A 14,431-nucleotide genomic window follows, 5' to 3' on the forward strand; every position below is an offset into this window, starting at 1 on the left:
GTTTACCAGAATAGGAAAGCAATCCAATTCAGTTTCTCTTTGACAGTAGAATATTAAAAACTTTGACATTTCCACATTGCTGCAGCAGTTTGCACTCCTTTCACATGGGAGGTTCCATGGTGTAATGGTTAGCACTTTGGACTTTGAATCCAATGATCCGAGTTCAAATCGCGGTGGGACCATTTTATGACTCTTGACCAAATCATTTTCTTTCAAGTGTATTCATTAATATCACATATCTAATACCGGTAGGGTGAAAAATTAATTTATTGATTATACTCTAAAAGTTTACTAGATGTGAGCAAATAATAGAATTTTTACAATACCTGGAAACTAAATGGCTCAAACTAATGAGAGATTTTACAAACTCACTCTGGTTTCTCAAACTCATCACAGGGGCCTGATGCACGACATTACTTTTTAAAATCTTACTGTTATTGATAAGGGGAACAAGGAACTTTTTAATTGCAAAGCATTCATTAAAACAAAACTTGAGGAGTCAAACTTTGTATTACGGGGACCGAAGATGTGCAGTTTGAATAATAATCTTGGAATTCAGACGTACAAAGATTTTACACACTGATTTTCAACAGTAAATCCACAACCAATAAAGTTGAATCTTTTGAAAGACATGTTAAAGGTGTGAATCTGAAATTCACTTTCAAAGAAATTCACAATGAAATGCACTGTGTAAGTCCAGCATGTTGTCAGCTAAGAAATCAGCAAAAATGAACTATCTCATTACTGGCCATATAGATGAGAAAGGAAAATAAACTCATGTTTACAATGTGGATGTGAAAGAACAGTTTCTAGGTTCAGCTTCAATATTTATGTTTATGAATAATTGATATGTTTATATTGTCTAACAGCTATCTAGATGGATAAAGCTATGTATGCATCTATACATACTTATGCGTTCATACGCATCAGTATAAAACATTGATATTAGGTTTTTTCTAGACCAAATTCTAAAAAATGAGTTAAACAGTGAATCTCATAATTGTAGTAGGTCCCACCGAGATTTGAACTCAGATCGCTGGATTCAGAGTCCAGAGTGCTAACCATTACACCATGGAACCCTCTCACACAAGAGTGCCTTTTCCATTGAGACAAAAGAGAGCGCATCAGTGATGTCCTTCTCTTATATTGATAAAAAGATATCTCATTTGAATGGTCATAGTGGATAGAGATTTAATGTGATTTGATTATTTTCAGCTATATTCTCTATAAAAGTGTTAAATATTCAAATGTTTATCTGAATATAAAAGTTATATCACAATGTTCATCTTTGCCTGTAGCATAATAAAACAGTCTACATTTCCAGACTACTGAAGCAATGTCTCTGTCTCCTGCATGGGTGGCTCGATAGAGCAATGGTTGGCAATTTGGACTTTGCATCCAATGATCCGATTTGAAACCTTGGAGGGACTTTTTTTATTACTCTTGAGCTTTTCCATTTCTTCATCTTTGTTCATTGATAGCTCAAATCCAACACCAGTAGGTTGAAAGAGTCAATTATTGAATGCTTTCAAAATGTCCATCAGCTTGAACAAGTTACATCAATACAAACTTTACAATACTTTGACATCAAATTTCTTCACAAAGTAGTTAGCCATTATAAAATCATATCCTGATTTTCTCAAACGCATTTCAGACGGGTGATTCACAGCATCACTTTTTTAAGCTTTCCCGCTATTGATAAGGCGAAAATAGCACATTTTGAATGAGAAGTTTTCTTCAATCAAACATAGAGGAACCCAAATGATGATCTCATTCAGCTAGTAAAAATGTTGTTTTATATTAGTATGGAAATCGTGAAAAGAAAATGTTTTTCATGCTGATTTACAACAGTTGATCTCCAATCGTAAAATATAAGCTTTTGGTCGGAGGCATGACAGGTACTGATCAAATTCTCATTTTTGAACTTCATTCAGAAATCATATGATATGCTTTGTATACATCAACTGTATTGTTGGATCAATAATGAGTAAAAAGTGACTATCTCAATTTCAGGACATATAAAAGAGAAAGAAGTAGAAACTCATGTTTCAAATGCTGAGAGGCAACAACTGTTCATGATTTTCACCTCCACTAATTATATTTATTTTTATAATCTATATGTTTATATGTTCCTATAAATATACAGAGACATATAGCTATATATACAGAGATACATATGTACAGGTTGATTTTTACATGTTTATAAGTAAATGTGATGTTGTTCCAAATAAAACTTTTAAGAACTGAATGGAAAAGAAAATTGTAATGTTCAGATAAGTCCCACTGAAATTTGTACTCAGATCCCTGTTTTCAGAGTCCAGAGTGCTAACCACGACACCATCCACCCTCCCGTACCAGGGTGAGCTTTCCATTTTGACAGAAGAGATTTGCCTCAGGGGGCAACTTATCTTTCATTGAAAAATATTATCTCACATAAAAACCACTGTTCAACAGAGTTATAACGTTATTTGAGTCTTTTGGGCAACATCCTTCCCCAACATAGTTCAATATGCAAAAGTTTACCAGAATAGGAAAGCAATCCAATTCAGTTTCTCTTTGACAGTAGAATATTAAAAACTTTGACATTTCCACATTGCTGCAGCAGTTTGCACTCCTTTCACATGGGAGGTTCCATGGTGTAATGGTTAGCACTTTGGACTTTGAATCCAATGATCCGAGTTCAAATCGCGGTGGGACCATTTTATGACTCTTGACCAAATCATTTTCTTTCAAGTGTATTCATTAATATCACATATCTAATACCGGTAGGGTGAACAATTAATTTATTGATTATACTCTAAAAGTTTACTAGATGTGAGCAAATAATAGAATTTTTACAATACCTGGAAACTAAATGGCTCAAAATAATGAGAGATTTTACAAACTCACTCTGGTTTCTCAAACTCATCACAGGGGCCTGATGCACGACATTACTTTTCAAAATCTTACTGTTATTGATAAGGGGAACAAGGAACTTTTTAATTGCAAAGCATTCATTAAAACAAAACTTGAGGAGTCAAACTTTGTATTACGGGGACCGAAGATGTGCATTTTGAATAATAATCTTGAAATTCAGACGTACAAAGATTTTACACACTGATTTTCAACAGTAAATCCACAACCAATAAAGTTGAATCTTTTGAAAGACATGTCAAAGGTGTGAATCTGAAATTCACTTTCAAAGAAATTCACAATGAAATGCACTGTGTAAGTCCAGCATGTTGTCAGCTAAGAAATCAGCAAAAATGAACTATCTCATTACTGGCCATATAGATGAGAAAGGAAAATAAACTCATGTTTACAATGTGGATGTGAAAGAACAGTTTCTAGGTTCAGCTTCAATATTTATGTTTATGAATAATTGATATGTTCATATTGTCTAACAGCTATCTAGATGGATAAAGCTATGTATGCATCTATACATACTTATGCGTTCATACGCATCAGTATAAAACATTGATATTAGGTTTTTTCTAGACCAAATTCTAAAAAATGAGTTAAACAGTGAATCTCATAATTGTAGTAGGTCCCACCGAGATTTGAACTCGGATCGCTGGATTCAGAGTCCAGAGTGCTAACCATTACACCATGGAACCCTCTCACACAAGAGTGCCTTTTCCATTGAGACAAAAGAGAGCGCATCAGTGATGTCCTTCTCTTATATTGATAAAAAGATATCTCATTTGAATGGTCATAGTGGATAGAGATTTAATGTGATTTGATTCTTTTCAGCTATATTCTCTATAAAAGTGTTAAATATTCAAATGTTTATCTGAATATAAAAGTTATATCACAATGTTCATCTTTGCCTGTAGCATAATAAAACAGTCTACATTTCCAGACTACTGAAGCAATGTCTCTGTCTCCTGCATGGGTGGCTCGATAGAGCAATGGTTGGCAATTTGGACTTTGCATCCAATGATCCGATTTGAAACCTTGGAGGGACTTTTTTTATTACTCTTGAGCTTTTCCATTTCTTCATCTTTGTTCATTGATAGCTCAAATCCAACACCAGTAGGTTGAAAGAGTCAATTATTGAATGCTTTCAAAATGTCCATCAGCTTGAACAAGTTACATCAATACAAACTTTACAATACTTTGACATCAAATTTCTTCACAAAGTAGTTAGCCATTATAAAATCATATCCTGATTTTCTCAAACGCATTTCAGACGGGTGATTCACAGCATCACTTTTTTAAGCTTTCCCGCTATTGATAAGGCGAAAATAGCACATTTTGAATGAGAAGTTTTCTTCAATCAAACATAGAGGAACCCAAATGATGATCTCATTCAGCTAGTAAAAATGTTGTTTTATATTAGTATGGAAATCGTGAAAAGAAAATGTTTTTCATGCTGATTTACAACAGTTGATCTCCAATCGTAAAATATAAGCTTTTGGTCGGAGGCATGACAGGTACTGATCAAATTCTCATTTTTGAACTTCATTCAGAAATCATATGATATGCTTTGTATACATCAACTGTATTGTTGGATCAATAATGAGTAAAAAGTGACTATCTCAATTTCAGGACATATAAAAGAGAAAGAAGTAGAAACTCATGTTTCAAATGCTGAGAGGCAACAACTGTTCATGATTTTCACCTCCACTAATTATATTTATTTTTATAATCTATATGTTTATATGTTCCTATAAATATACAGAGACATATAGCTATATATACAGAGATACATATGTACAGGTTGATTTTTACATGTTTATAAGTAAATGTGATGTTGTTCCAAATAAAACTTTTAAGAACTGAATGGAAAAGAAAATTGTAATGTTCAGATAAGTCCCACTGAAATTTGTACTCAGATCCCTGTTTTCAGAGTCCAGAGTGCTAACCACGACACCATCCACCCTCCCGTACCAGGGTGAGCTTTCCATTTTGACAGAAGAGATTTGCCTCAGGGGGCAACTTATCTTTCATTGAAAAATATTATCTCACATAAAAACCACTGTTCAACAGAGTTATAACGTTATTTGAGTCTTTTGGGCAACATCCTTCCCCAACATAGTTCAATATGCAAAAGTTTACCAGAATAGGAAAGCAATCCAATTCAGTTTCTCTTTGACAGTAGAATATTAAAAACTTTGACATTTCCACATTGCTGCAGCAGTTTGCACTCCTTTCACATGGGAGGTTCCATGGTGTAATGGTTAGCACTTTGGACTTTGAATCCAATGATTCGAGTTCAAATCGCGGTGGGACCATTTTATGACTCTTGACCAAATCATTTTCTTTCAAGTGTATTCATTAATATCACATATCTAATACCGGTAGGGTGAACAATTAATTTATTGATTATACTCTAAAAGTTTACTAGATGTGAGCAAATAATAGAATTTTTACAATACCTGGAAACTAAATGGCTCAAAATAATGAGAGATTTTACAAACTCACTCTGGTTTCTCAAACTCATCACAGGGGCCTGATGCACGACATTACTTTTCAAAATCTTACTGTTATTGATAAGGGGAACAAGGAACTTTTTAATTGCAAAGCATTCATTAAAACAAAACTTGAGGAGTCAAACTTTGTATTACGGGGACCGAAGATGTGCATTTTGAATAATAATCTTGAAATTCAGACGTACAAAGATTTTACACACTGATTTTCAACAGTAAATCCACAACCAATAAAGTTGAATCTTTTGAAAGACATGTCAAAGGTGTGAATCTGAAATTCACTTTCAAAGAAATTCACAATGAAATGCACTGTGTAAGTCCAGCATGTTGTCAGATAAGAAATCAGCAAAAATGAACTATCTCATTACTGGCCATATAGATGAGAAAGGAAAATAAACTCATGTTTACAATGTGGATGTGAAAGAACAGTTTCTAGGTTCAGCTTCAATATTTATGTTTATGAATAATTGATATGTTCATATTGTCTAACAGCTATCTAGATGGATAAAGCTATGTATGCATCTATACATACTTATGCGTTCATACGCATCAGTATAAAACATTGATATTAGGTTTTTTCTAGACCAAATTCTAAAAAATGAGTTAAACAGTGAATCTCATAATTGTAGTAGGTCCCACCGAGATTTGAACTCGGATCGCTGGATTCAGAGTCCAGAGTGCTAACCATTACACCTTGGAACCCTCTCACACAAGAGTGCCTTTTCCATTGAGACAAAAGAGAGCGCATCAGTGATGTCCTTCTCTTATATTGATAAAAAGATATCTCATTTGAATGGTCATAGTGGATAGAGATTTAATGTGATTTGATTCTTTTCAGCTATATTCTCTATAAAAGTGTTAAATATTCAAATGTTTATCTGAATATAAAAGTTATATCACAATGTTCATCTTTGCCTGTAGCATAATAAAACAGTCTACATTTCCAGACTACTGAAGCAATGTCTCTGTCTCCTGCATGGGTGGCTCGATAGAGCAATGGTTGGCAATTTGGACTTTGCATCCAATGATCCGATTTGAAACCTTGGAGGGACTTTTTTTATTACTCTTGAGCTTTTCCATTTCTTCATCTTTGTTCATTGATAGCTCAAATCCAACACCAGTAGGTTGAAAGAGTCAATTATTGAATGCTTTCAAAATGTCCATCAGCTTGAACAAGTTACATCAATACAAACTTTACAATACTTTGACATCAAATTTCTTCACAAAGTAGTTAGCCATTATAAAATCATATCCTGATTTTCTCAAACGCATTTCAGACGGGTGATTCACAGCATCACATTTTTAAGCTTTCCCGCTATTGATAAGGCGAAAATAGCACATTTTGAATGAGAAGTTTTCTTCAATCAAACATAGAGGAACCCAAATGATGATCTCATTCAGCTAGTAAAAATGTTGTTTTATATTAGTATGGAAATCGTGAAAAGAAAATGTTTTTCTTGCTGATTTACAACAGTTGATCTCCAATCGTAAAATATAAGCTTTTGGTCGGAGGCATGACAGGTACTGATCAAATTCTCATTTTTGAACTTCATTCAGAAATCATATGATATGCTTTGTATACATCAACTGTATTGTTGGATCAATAATGAGTAAAAAGTGACTATCTCAATTTCAGGACATATAAAAGAGAAAGAAGTAGAAACTCATGTTTCAAATGCTGAGAGGCAACAACTGTTCATGATTTTCACCTCCACTAATTATATTTATTTTTATAATCTATATGTTTATATGTTCCTATAAATATACAGAGACATATAGCTATATATACAGAGATACATATGTACAGGTTGATTTTTACATGTTTATAAGTAAATGTGATGTTGTTCCAAATAAAACTTTTAAGAACTGAATGGAAAAGAAAATTGTAATGTTCAGATAAGTCCCACTGAAATTTGTACTCAGATCCCTGTTTTCAGAGTCCAGAGTGCTAACCACGACACCATCCACCCTCCCGTACCAGGGTGAGCTTTCCATTTTGACAGAAGAGATTTGCCTCAGGGGGCAACTTATCTTTCATTGAAAAATATTATCTCACATAAAAACCACTGTTCAACAGAGTTATAACGTTATTTGAGTCTTTTGGGCAACATCCTTCCCCAACATAGTTCAATATGCAAAAGTTTACCAGAATAGGAAAGCAATCCAATTCAGTTTCTCTTTGACAGTAGAATATTAAAAACTTTGACATTTCCACATTGCTGCAGCAGTTTGCACTCCTTTCACATGGGAGGTTCCATGGTGTAATGGTTAGCACTTTGGACTTTGAATCCAATGATCCGAGTTCAAATCGCGGTGGGACCATTTTATGACTCTTGACCAAATCATTTTCTTTCAAGTGTATTCATTAATATCACATATCTAATACCGGTAGGGTGAACAATTAATTTATTGATTATACTCTAAAAGTTTACTAGATGTGAGCAAATAATAGAATTTTTACAATACCTGGAAACTAAATGGCTCAAAATAATGAGAGATTTTACAAACTCACTCTGGTTTCTCAAACTCATCACAGGGGCCTGATGCACGACATTACTTTTCAAAATCTTACTGTTATTGATAAGGGGAACAAGGAACTTTTTAATTGCAAAGCATTCATTAAAACAAAACTTGAGGAGTCAAACTTTGTATTACGGGGACCGAAGATGTGCAGTTTGAATAATAATCTTGAAATTCAGACGTACAAAGATTTTACACACTGATTTTCAACAGTAAATCCACAACCAATAAAGTTGAATCTTTTGAAAGACATGTCAAAGGTGTGAATCTGAAATTCACTTTCAAAGAAATTCACAATGAAATGCACTGTGTAAGTCCAGCATGTTGTCAGCTAAGAAATCAGCAAAAATGAACTATCTCATTACTGGCCATATAGATGAGAAAGGAAAATAAACTCATGTTTACAATGTGGATGTGAAAGAACAGTTTCTAGGTTCAGCTTCAATATTTATGTTTATGAATAATTGATATGTTCATATTGTCTAACAGCTATCTAGATGGATAAAGCTATGTATGCATCTATACATACTTATGCGTTATTACGCATCAGTATAAAACATTGATATTAGGTTTTTTCTAGACCAAATTCTAAAAAATGAGTTAAACAGTGAATCTCATAATTGTAGTAGGTCCCACCGAGATTTGAACTCAGATCGCTGGATTCAGAGTCCAGAGTGCTAACCATTACACCATGGAACCCTCTCACACAAGAGTGCACTTTTCAGTGATGTCCTTCTCTTATATTGATAAAAAGATATCTCATTTGAATGGTCATAGTGGATAGAGATTTAATGTGATTTGATTCTTTTCAGCTATATTCTCTATAAAAGTGTTAAATATTCAAATGTTTATCTGAATATAAAAGTTATATCACAATGTTCATCTTTGCCTGTAGCATAATAAAACAGTCTACATTTCCAGACTACTGAAGCAATGTCTCTGTCTCCTGCATGGGTGGCTCGATAGAGCAATGGTTGGCAATTTGGACTTTGCATCCAATGATCCGATTTGAAACCTTGGAGGGACTTTTTTTATTACTCTTGAGCTTTTCCATTTCTTCATCTTTGTTCATTGATAGCTCAAATCCAACACCAGTAGGTTGAAAGAGTCAATTATTGAATGCTTTCAAAATGTCCATCAGCTTGAACAAGTTACATCAATACAAACTTTACAATACTTTGACATCAAATTTCTTCACAAAGTAGTTAGCCATTATAAAATCATATCCTGATTTTCTCAAACGCATTTCAGACGGGTGATTCACAGCATCACTTTTTTAATCTTTCCCGCTATTGATAAGGCGAAAATAGCACATTTTGAATGAGAAGTTTTCTTCAATCAGACATAGAGGAACCCAAATGATGATCTCATTCAGCTAGTAAAAATGTTGTTTTATATTAGTATGGAAATCGTGAAAAGAAAATGTTTTTCATGCTGATTTACAACAGTTGATCTCCAATCGTAAAATATAAGCTTTTGGTCGGAGGCATGACAGGTACTGATCAAATTCTCATTTTTGAACTTCATTCAGAAATCATATGATATGCTTTGTATACATCAACTGTATTGTTGGATCAATAATGAGTAAAAAGTGACTATCTCAATTTCAGGACATATAAAAGAGAAAGAAGTAGAAACTCATGTTTCAAATGCTGAGAGGCAACAACTGTTCATGATTTTCACCTCCACTAATTATATTTATTTTTATAATCTATATGTTTATATGTTCCTATAAATATACAGAGACATATAGCTATATATACAGAGATACATATGTACAGGTTGATTTTTACATGTTTATAAGTAAATGTGATGTTGTTCCAAATAAAACTTTTAAGAACTGAATGGAAAAGAAAATTGTAATGTTCAGATAAGTCCCACTGAAATTTGTACTCAGATCCCTGTTTTCAGAGTCCAGAGTGCTAACCACGACACCATCCATCCTCCCGTACCAGGGTGAGCTTTCCATTTTGACAGAAGAGATTTGCCTCAGGGGGCAACTTATCTTTCATTGAAAAATATTATCTCACATAAAAACCACTGTTCAATAGAGTTATAACGTTATTTGAGTCTTTTGGGCAACATCCTTCCCCAACATAGTTCAATATGCAAAAGTTTACCAGAATAGGAAAGCAATCCAATTCAGTTTCTCTTTGACAGTAGAATATTAAAAACTTTGACATTTCCACATTGCTGCAGCAGTTTGCACTCCTTTCACATGGGAGGTTCCATGGTGTAATGGTTAGCACTTTGGACTTTGAATCCAATGATCCGAGTTCAAATCGCGGTGGGACCATTTTATGACTCTTGACCAAATCATTTTCTTTCAAGTGTATTCATTAATATCACATATCTAATACCGGTAGGGTGAAAAATTAATTTATTGATTATACTCTAAAAGTTTACTAGATGTGAGCAAATAATAGAATTTTTACAATACCTGGAAACTAAATGGCTCAAACTAATGAGAGATTTTACAAACTCACTCTGGTTTCTCAAACTCATCACAGGGGCCTGATGCACGACATTACTTTTTAAAATCTTACTGTTATTGATAAGGGGAACAAGGAACTTTTTAATTGCAAAGCATTCATTAAAACAAAACTTGAGGAGTCAAACTTTGTATTACGGGGACCGAAGATGTGCAGTTTGAATAATAATCTTGGAATTCAGACGTACAAAGATTTTACACACTGATTTTCAACAGTAAATCCACAACCAATAAAGTTGAATCTTTTGAAAGACATGTTAAAGGTGTGAATCTGAAATTCACTTTCAAAGAAATTCACAATGAAATGCACTGTGTAAGTCCAGCATGTTGTCAGCTAAGAAATCAGCAAAAATGAACTATCTCATTACTGGCCATATAGATGAGAAAGGAAAATAAACTCATGTTTACAATGTGGATGTGAAAGAACAGTTTCTAGGTTCAGCTTCAATATTTATGTTTATGAATAATTGATATGTTTATATTGTCTAACAGCTATCTAGATGGATAAAGCTATGTATGCATCTATACATACTTATGCGTTCATACGCATCAGTATAAAACATTGATATTAGGTTTTTTCTAGACCAAATTCTAAAAAATGAGTTAAACAGTGAATCTCATAATTGTAGTAGGTCCCACCGAGATTTGAACTCAGATCGCTGGATTCAGAGTCCAGAGTGCTAACCATTACACCATGGAACCCTCTCACACAAGAGTGCCTTTTCCATTGAGACAAAAGAGAGCGCATCAGTGATGTCCTTCTCTTATATTGATAAAAAGATATCTCATTTGAATGGTCATAGTGGATAGAGATTTAATGTGATTTGATTATTTTCAGCTATATTCTCTATAAAAGTGTTAAATATTCAAATGTTTATCTGAATATAAAAGTTATATCACAATGTTCATCTTTGCCTGTAGCATAATAAAACAGTCTACATTTCCAGACTACTGAAGCAATGTCTCTGTCTCCTGCATGGGTGGCTCGATAGAGCAATGGTTGGCAATTTGGACTTTGCATCCAATGATCCGATTTGAAACCTTGGAGGGACTTTTTTTATTACTCTTGAGCTTTTCCATTTCTTCATCTTTGTTCATTGATAGCTCAAATCCAACACCAGTAGGTTGAAAGAGTCAATTATTGAATGCTTTCAAAATGTCCATCAGCTTGAACAAGTTACATCAATACAAACTTTACAATACTTTGACATCAAATTTCTTCACAAAGTAGTTAGCCATTATAAAATCATATCCTGATTTTCTCAAACGCATTTCAGACGGGTGATTCACAGCATCACTTTTTTAAGCTTTCCCGCTATTGATAAGGCGAAAATAGCACATTTTGAATGAGAAGTTTTCTTCAATCAAACATAGAGGAACCCAAATGATGATCTCATTCAGCTAGTAAAAATGTTGTTTTATATTAGTATGGAAATCGTGAAAAGAAAATGTTTTTCATGCTGATTTACAACAGTTGATCTCCAATCGTAAAATATAAGCTTTTGGTCGGAGGCATGACAGGTACTGATCAAATTCTCATTTTTGAACTTCATTCAGAAATCATATGATATGCTTTGTATACATCAACTGTATTGTTGGATCAATAATGAGTAAAAAGTGACTATCTCAATTTCAGGACATATAAAAGAGAAAGAAGTAGAAACTCATGTTTCAAATGCTGAGAGGCAACAACCGTTCATGATTTTCACCTCCACTAATTATATTTATTTTTATAATCTATATGTTTATATGTTCCTATAAATATACAGAGACATATAGCTATATATACAGAGATACATATGTACAGGTTGATTTTTACATGTTTATAAGTAAATGTGATGTTGTTCCAAATAAAACTTTTAAGAACTGAATGGAAAAGAAAATTGTAATGTTCAGATAAGTCCCACTGAAATTTGTACTCAGATCCCTGTTTTCAGAGTCCAGAGTGCTAACCACGACACCATCCACCCTCCCGTACCAGGGTGAGCTTTCCATTTTGACAGAAGAGATTTGCCACAGGGGGCAACTTATCTTTCATTGAAAAATATTATCTCACATAAAAACCACTGTTCAACAGAGTTATAACGTTATTTGAGTCTTTTGGGCAACATCCTTCCCCAACATAGTTCAATATGCAAAAGTTTACCAGAATAGGAAAGCAATCCAATTCAGTTTCTCTTTGACAGTAGAATATTAAAAACTTTGACATTTCCACATTGCTGCAGCAGTTTGCACTCCTTTCACATGGGAGGTTCCATGGTGTAATGGTTAGCACTTTGGACTTTGAATCCAAAGATCCGAGTTCAAATCTCGGTAGGACCATTTTATGACTCTTGACCAAATCATTTTCTTTCAAGTGTATTCATTAATATCACATATCTAATACCGGTAGGGTGAACAATTAATTTATTGATTATACTCTAAAAGTTTACTAGATGTGAGCAAATAATAGAATTTTTACAATACCTGGAAACTAAATGGCTCAAACTAATGAGAGATTTTACAAACTCACTCTGGTTTCTCAAACTCATCACAGGGGCCTGATGCACGACATTACTTTTTAAAATCTTACTGTTATTGATAAGGGGAACAAGGAACTTTTTAATTGCAAAGCATTCATTAAAACAAAACTTGAGGAGTCAAACTTTGTATTACGGGGACCGAAGATGTGCAGTTTGAATAATAATCTTGAAATTCAGACATACAAAGATTTTACACACTGATTTTCAACAGTAAATCCACAACCAATAAAGTTGAATCTTTTGAAAGACATGTTAAAGGTGTGAATCTGAAATTCACTTTCAAAGAAATTCACAATGAAATGCACTGTGTAAGTCCAGCATGTTGTCAGCTAAGAAATCAGCAAAAATGAACTATCTCATTACTGGCCATATAGATGAGAAAGGAAAATAAACTCATGTTTACAATGTGGATGTGAAAGAACAGTTTCTAGGTTCAGCTTCAATATTTATGTTTATGAATAATTGATATGTTTATATTGTCTAACAGCTATCTAGATGGATAAAGCTATGTATGCATCTATACATACTTATGCGTTCATACGCATCAGTATAAAACATTGATATTAGGTTTTTTCTAGACCAAATTCTAAAAAATGAGTTAAACAGTGAATCTCATAATTGTAGTAGGTCCCACCGAGATTTGAACTCGGATCGCTGGATTCAGAGTCCAGAGTGCTAACCATTACACCATGGAACCCTCTCACACAAGAGTGCCTTTTCCATTGAGACAAAAGAGAGCGCATCAGTGATGTCCTTCTCTTATATTGATAAAAAGATATCTCATTTGAATGGTCATAGTGGATAGAGATTTAATGTGATTTGATTCTTTTCAGCTATATTCTCTATAAAAGTGTTAAATATTCAAATGTTTATCTGAATATAAAAGTTATATCACAATGTTCATCTTTGCCTGTAGCATAATAAAACAGTCTACATTTCCAGACTACTGAAGCAATGTCTCTGTCTCCTGCATGGGTGGCTCGATAGAGCAATGGTTGGCAATTTGGACTTTGCATCCAATGATCCGATTTGAAACCTTGGAGGGACTTTTTTTATTACTCTTGAGCTTTTCCATTTCTTCATCTTTGTTCATTGATAGCTCAAATCCAACACCAGTAGGTTGAAAGAGTCAATTATTGAATGCTTTCAAAATGTCCATCAGCTTGAACAAGTTACATCAATACAAACTTTACAATACTTTGACATCAAATTTCTTCACAAAGTAGTTAGCCATTATAAAATCATATCCTGATTTTCTCAAACGCATTTCAGACGGGTGATTCACAGCATCACTTTTTTAAGCTTTCCCGCTATTGATAAGGCGAAAATAGCACATTTTGAATGAGAAGTTTTCTTCAATCAAACATAGAGGAACCCAAATGATGATCTCATTCAGCTAGTAAAAATGTTGTTTTATATTAGTATGGAAATCGTGAAAAGAAAATGTTTTTCATGCTGATTTACAACAGTTGATCTCCAATCGTAAA

At 33.6% G+C, this 14,431-nt stretch overlaps 5 non-coding genes across 5 annotated transcripts; all 5 read right to left on the reverse strand.

Moving 5' to 3' along the window:
- Nucleotides 1-1,007: 1,007 nt before the first annotated feature.
- On the reverse strand, nucleotides 1,008-1,079 carry TRNAQ-CUG (transfer RNA glutamine (anticodon CUG)). The gene has a single exon. It is a non-coding gene; the product is annotated as a tRNA-Gln (tRNA).
- A 2,445-nt stretch (nucleotides 1,080-3,524) lies between these two features.
- Nucleotides 3,525-3,596, reverse strand: TRNAQ-CUG (transfer RNA glutamine (anticodon CUG)). Its single transcript has one exon. It is a non-coding gene; the product is annotated as a tRNA-Gln (tRNA).
- A 4,962-nt stretch (nucleotides 3,597-8,558) lies between these two features.
- On the reverse strand, nucleotides 8,559-8,630 carry TRNAQ-CUG (transfer RNA glutamine (anticodon CUG)). Its single transcript has one exon. It is a non-coding gene; the product is annotated as a tRNA-Gln (tRNA).
- A 2,422-nt stretch (nucleotides 8,631-11,052) lies between these two features.
- TRNAQ-CUG (transfer RNA glutamine (anticodon CUG)) lies at nucleotides 11,053-11,124 on the reverse strand. The gene has a single exon. It is a non-coding gene; the product is annotated as a tRNA-Gln (tRNA).
- Nucleotides 11,125-13,569: 2,445 nt separating this feature from the next.
- On the reverse strand, nucleotides 13,570-13,641 carry TRNAQ-CUG (transfer RNA glutamine (anticodon CUG)). Its single transcript has one exon. It is a non-coding gene; the product is annotated as a tRNA-Gln (tRNA).
- Nucleotides 13,642-14,431: the final 790 nt, after the last annotated feature.

The sequence above is a fragment of the Triturus cristatus genome, chromosome 5_2 (genome assembly GCF_964204655.1).
Source record: "Triturus cristatus chromosome 5_2, aTriCri1.1, whole genome shotgun sequence".
NCBI classification, from domain to species: Eukaryota; Metazoa; Chordata; class Amphibia; order Caudata; family Salamandridae; genus Triturus; species Triturus cristatus.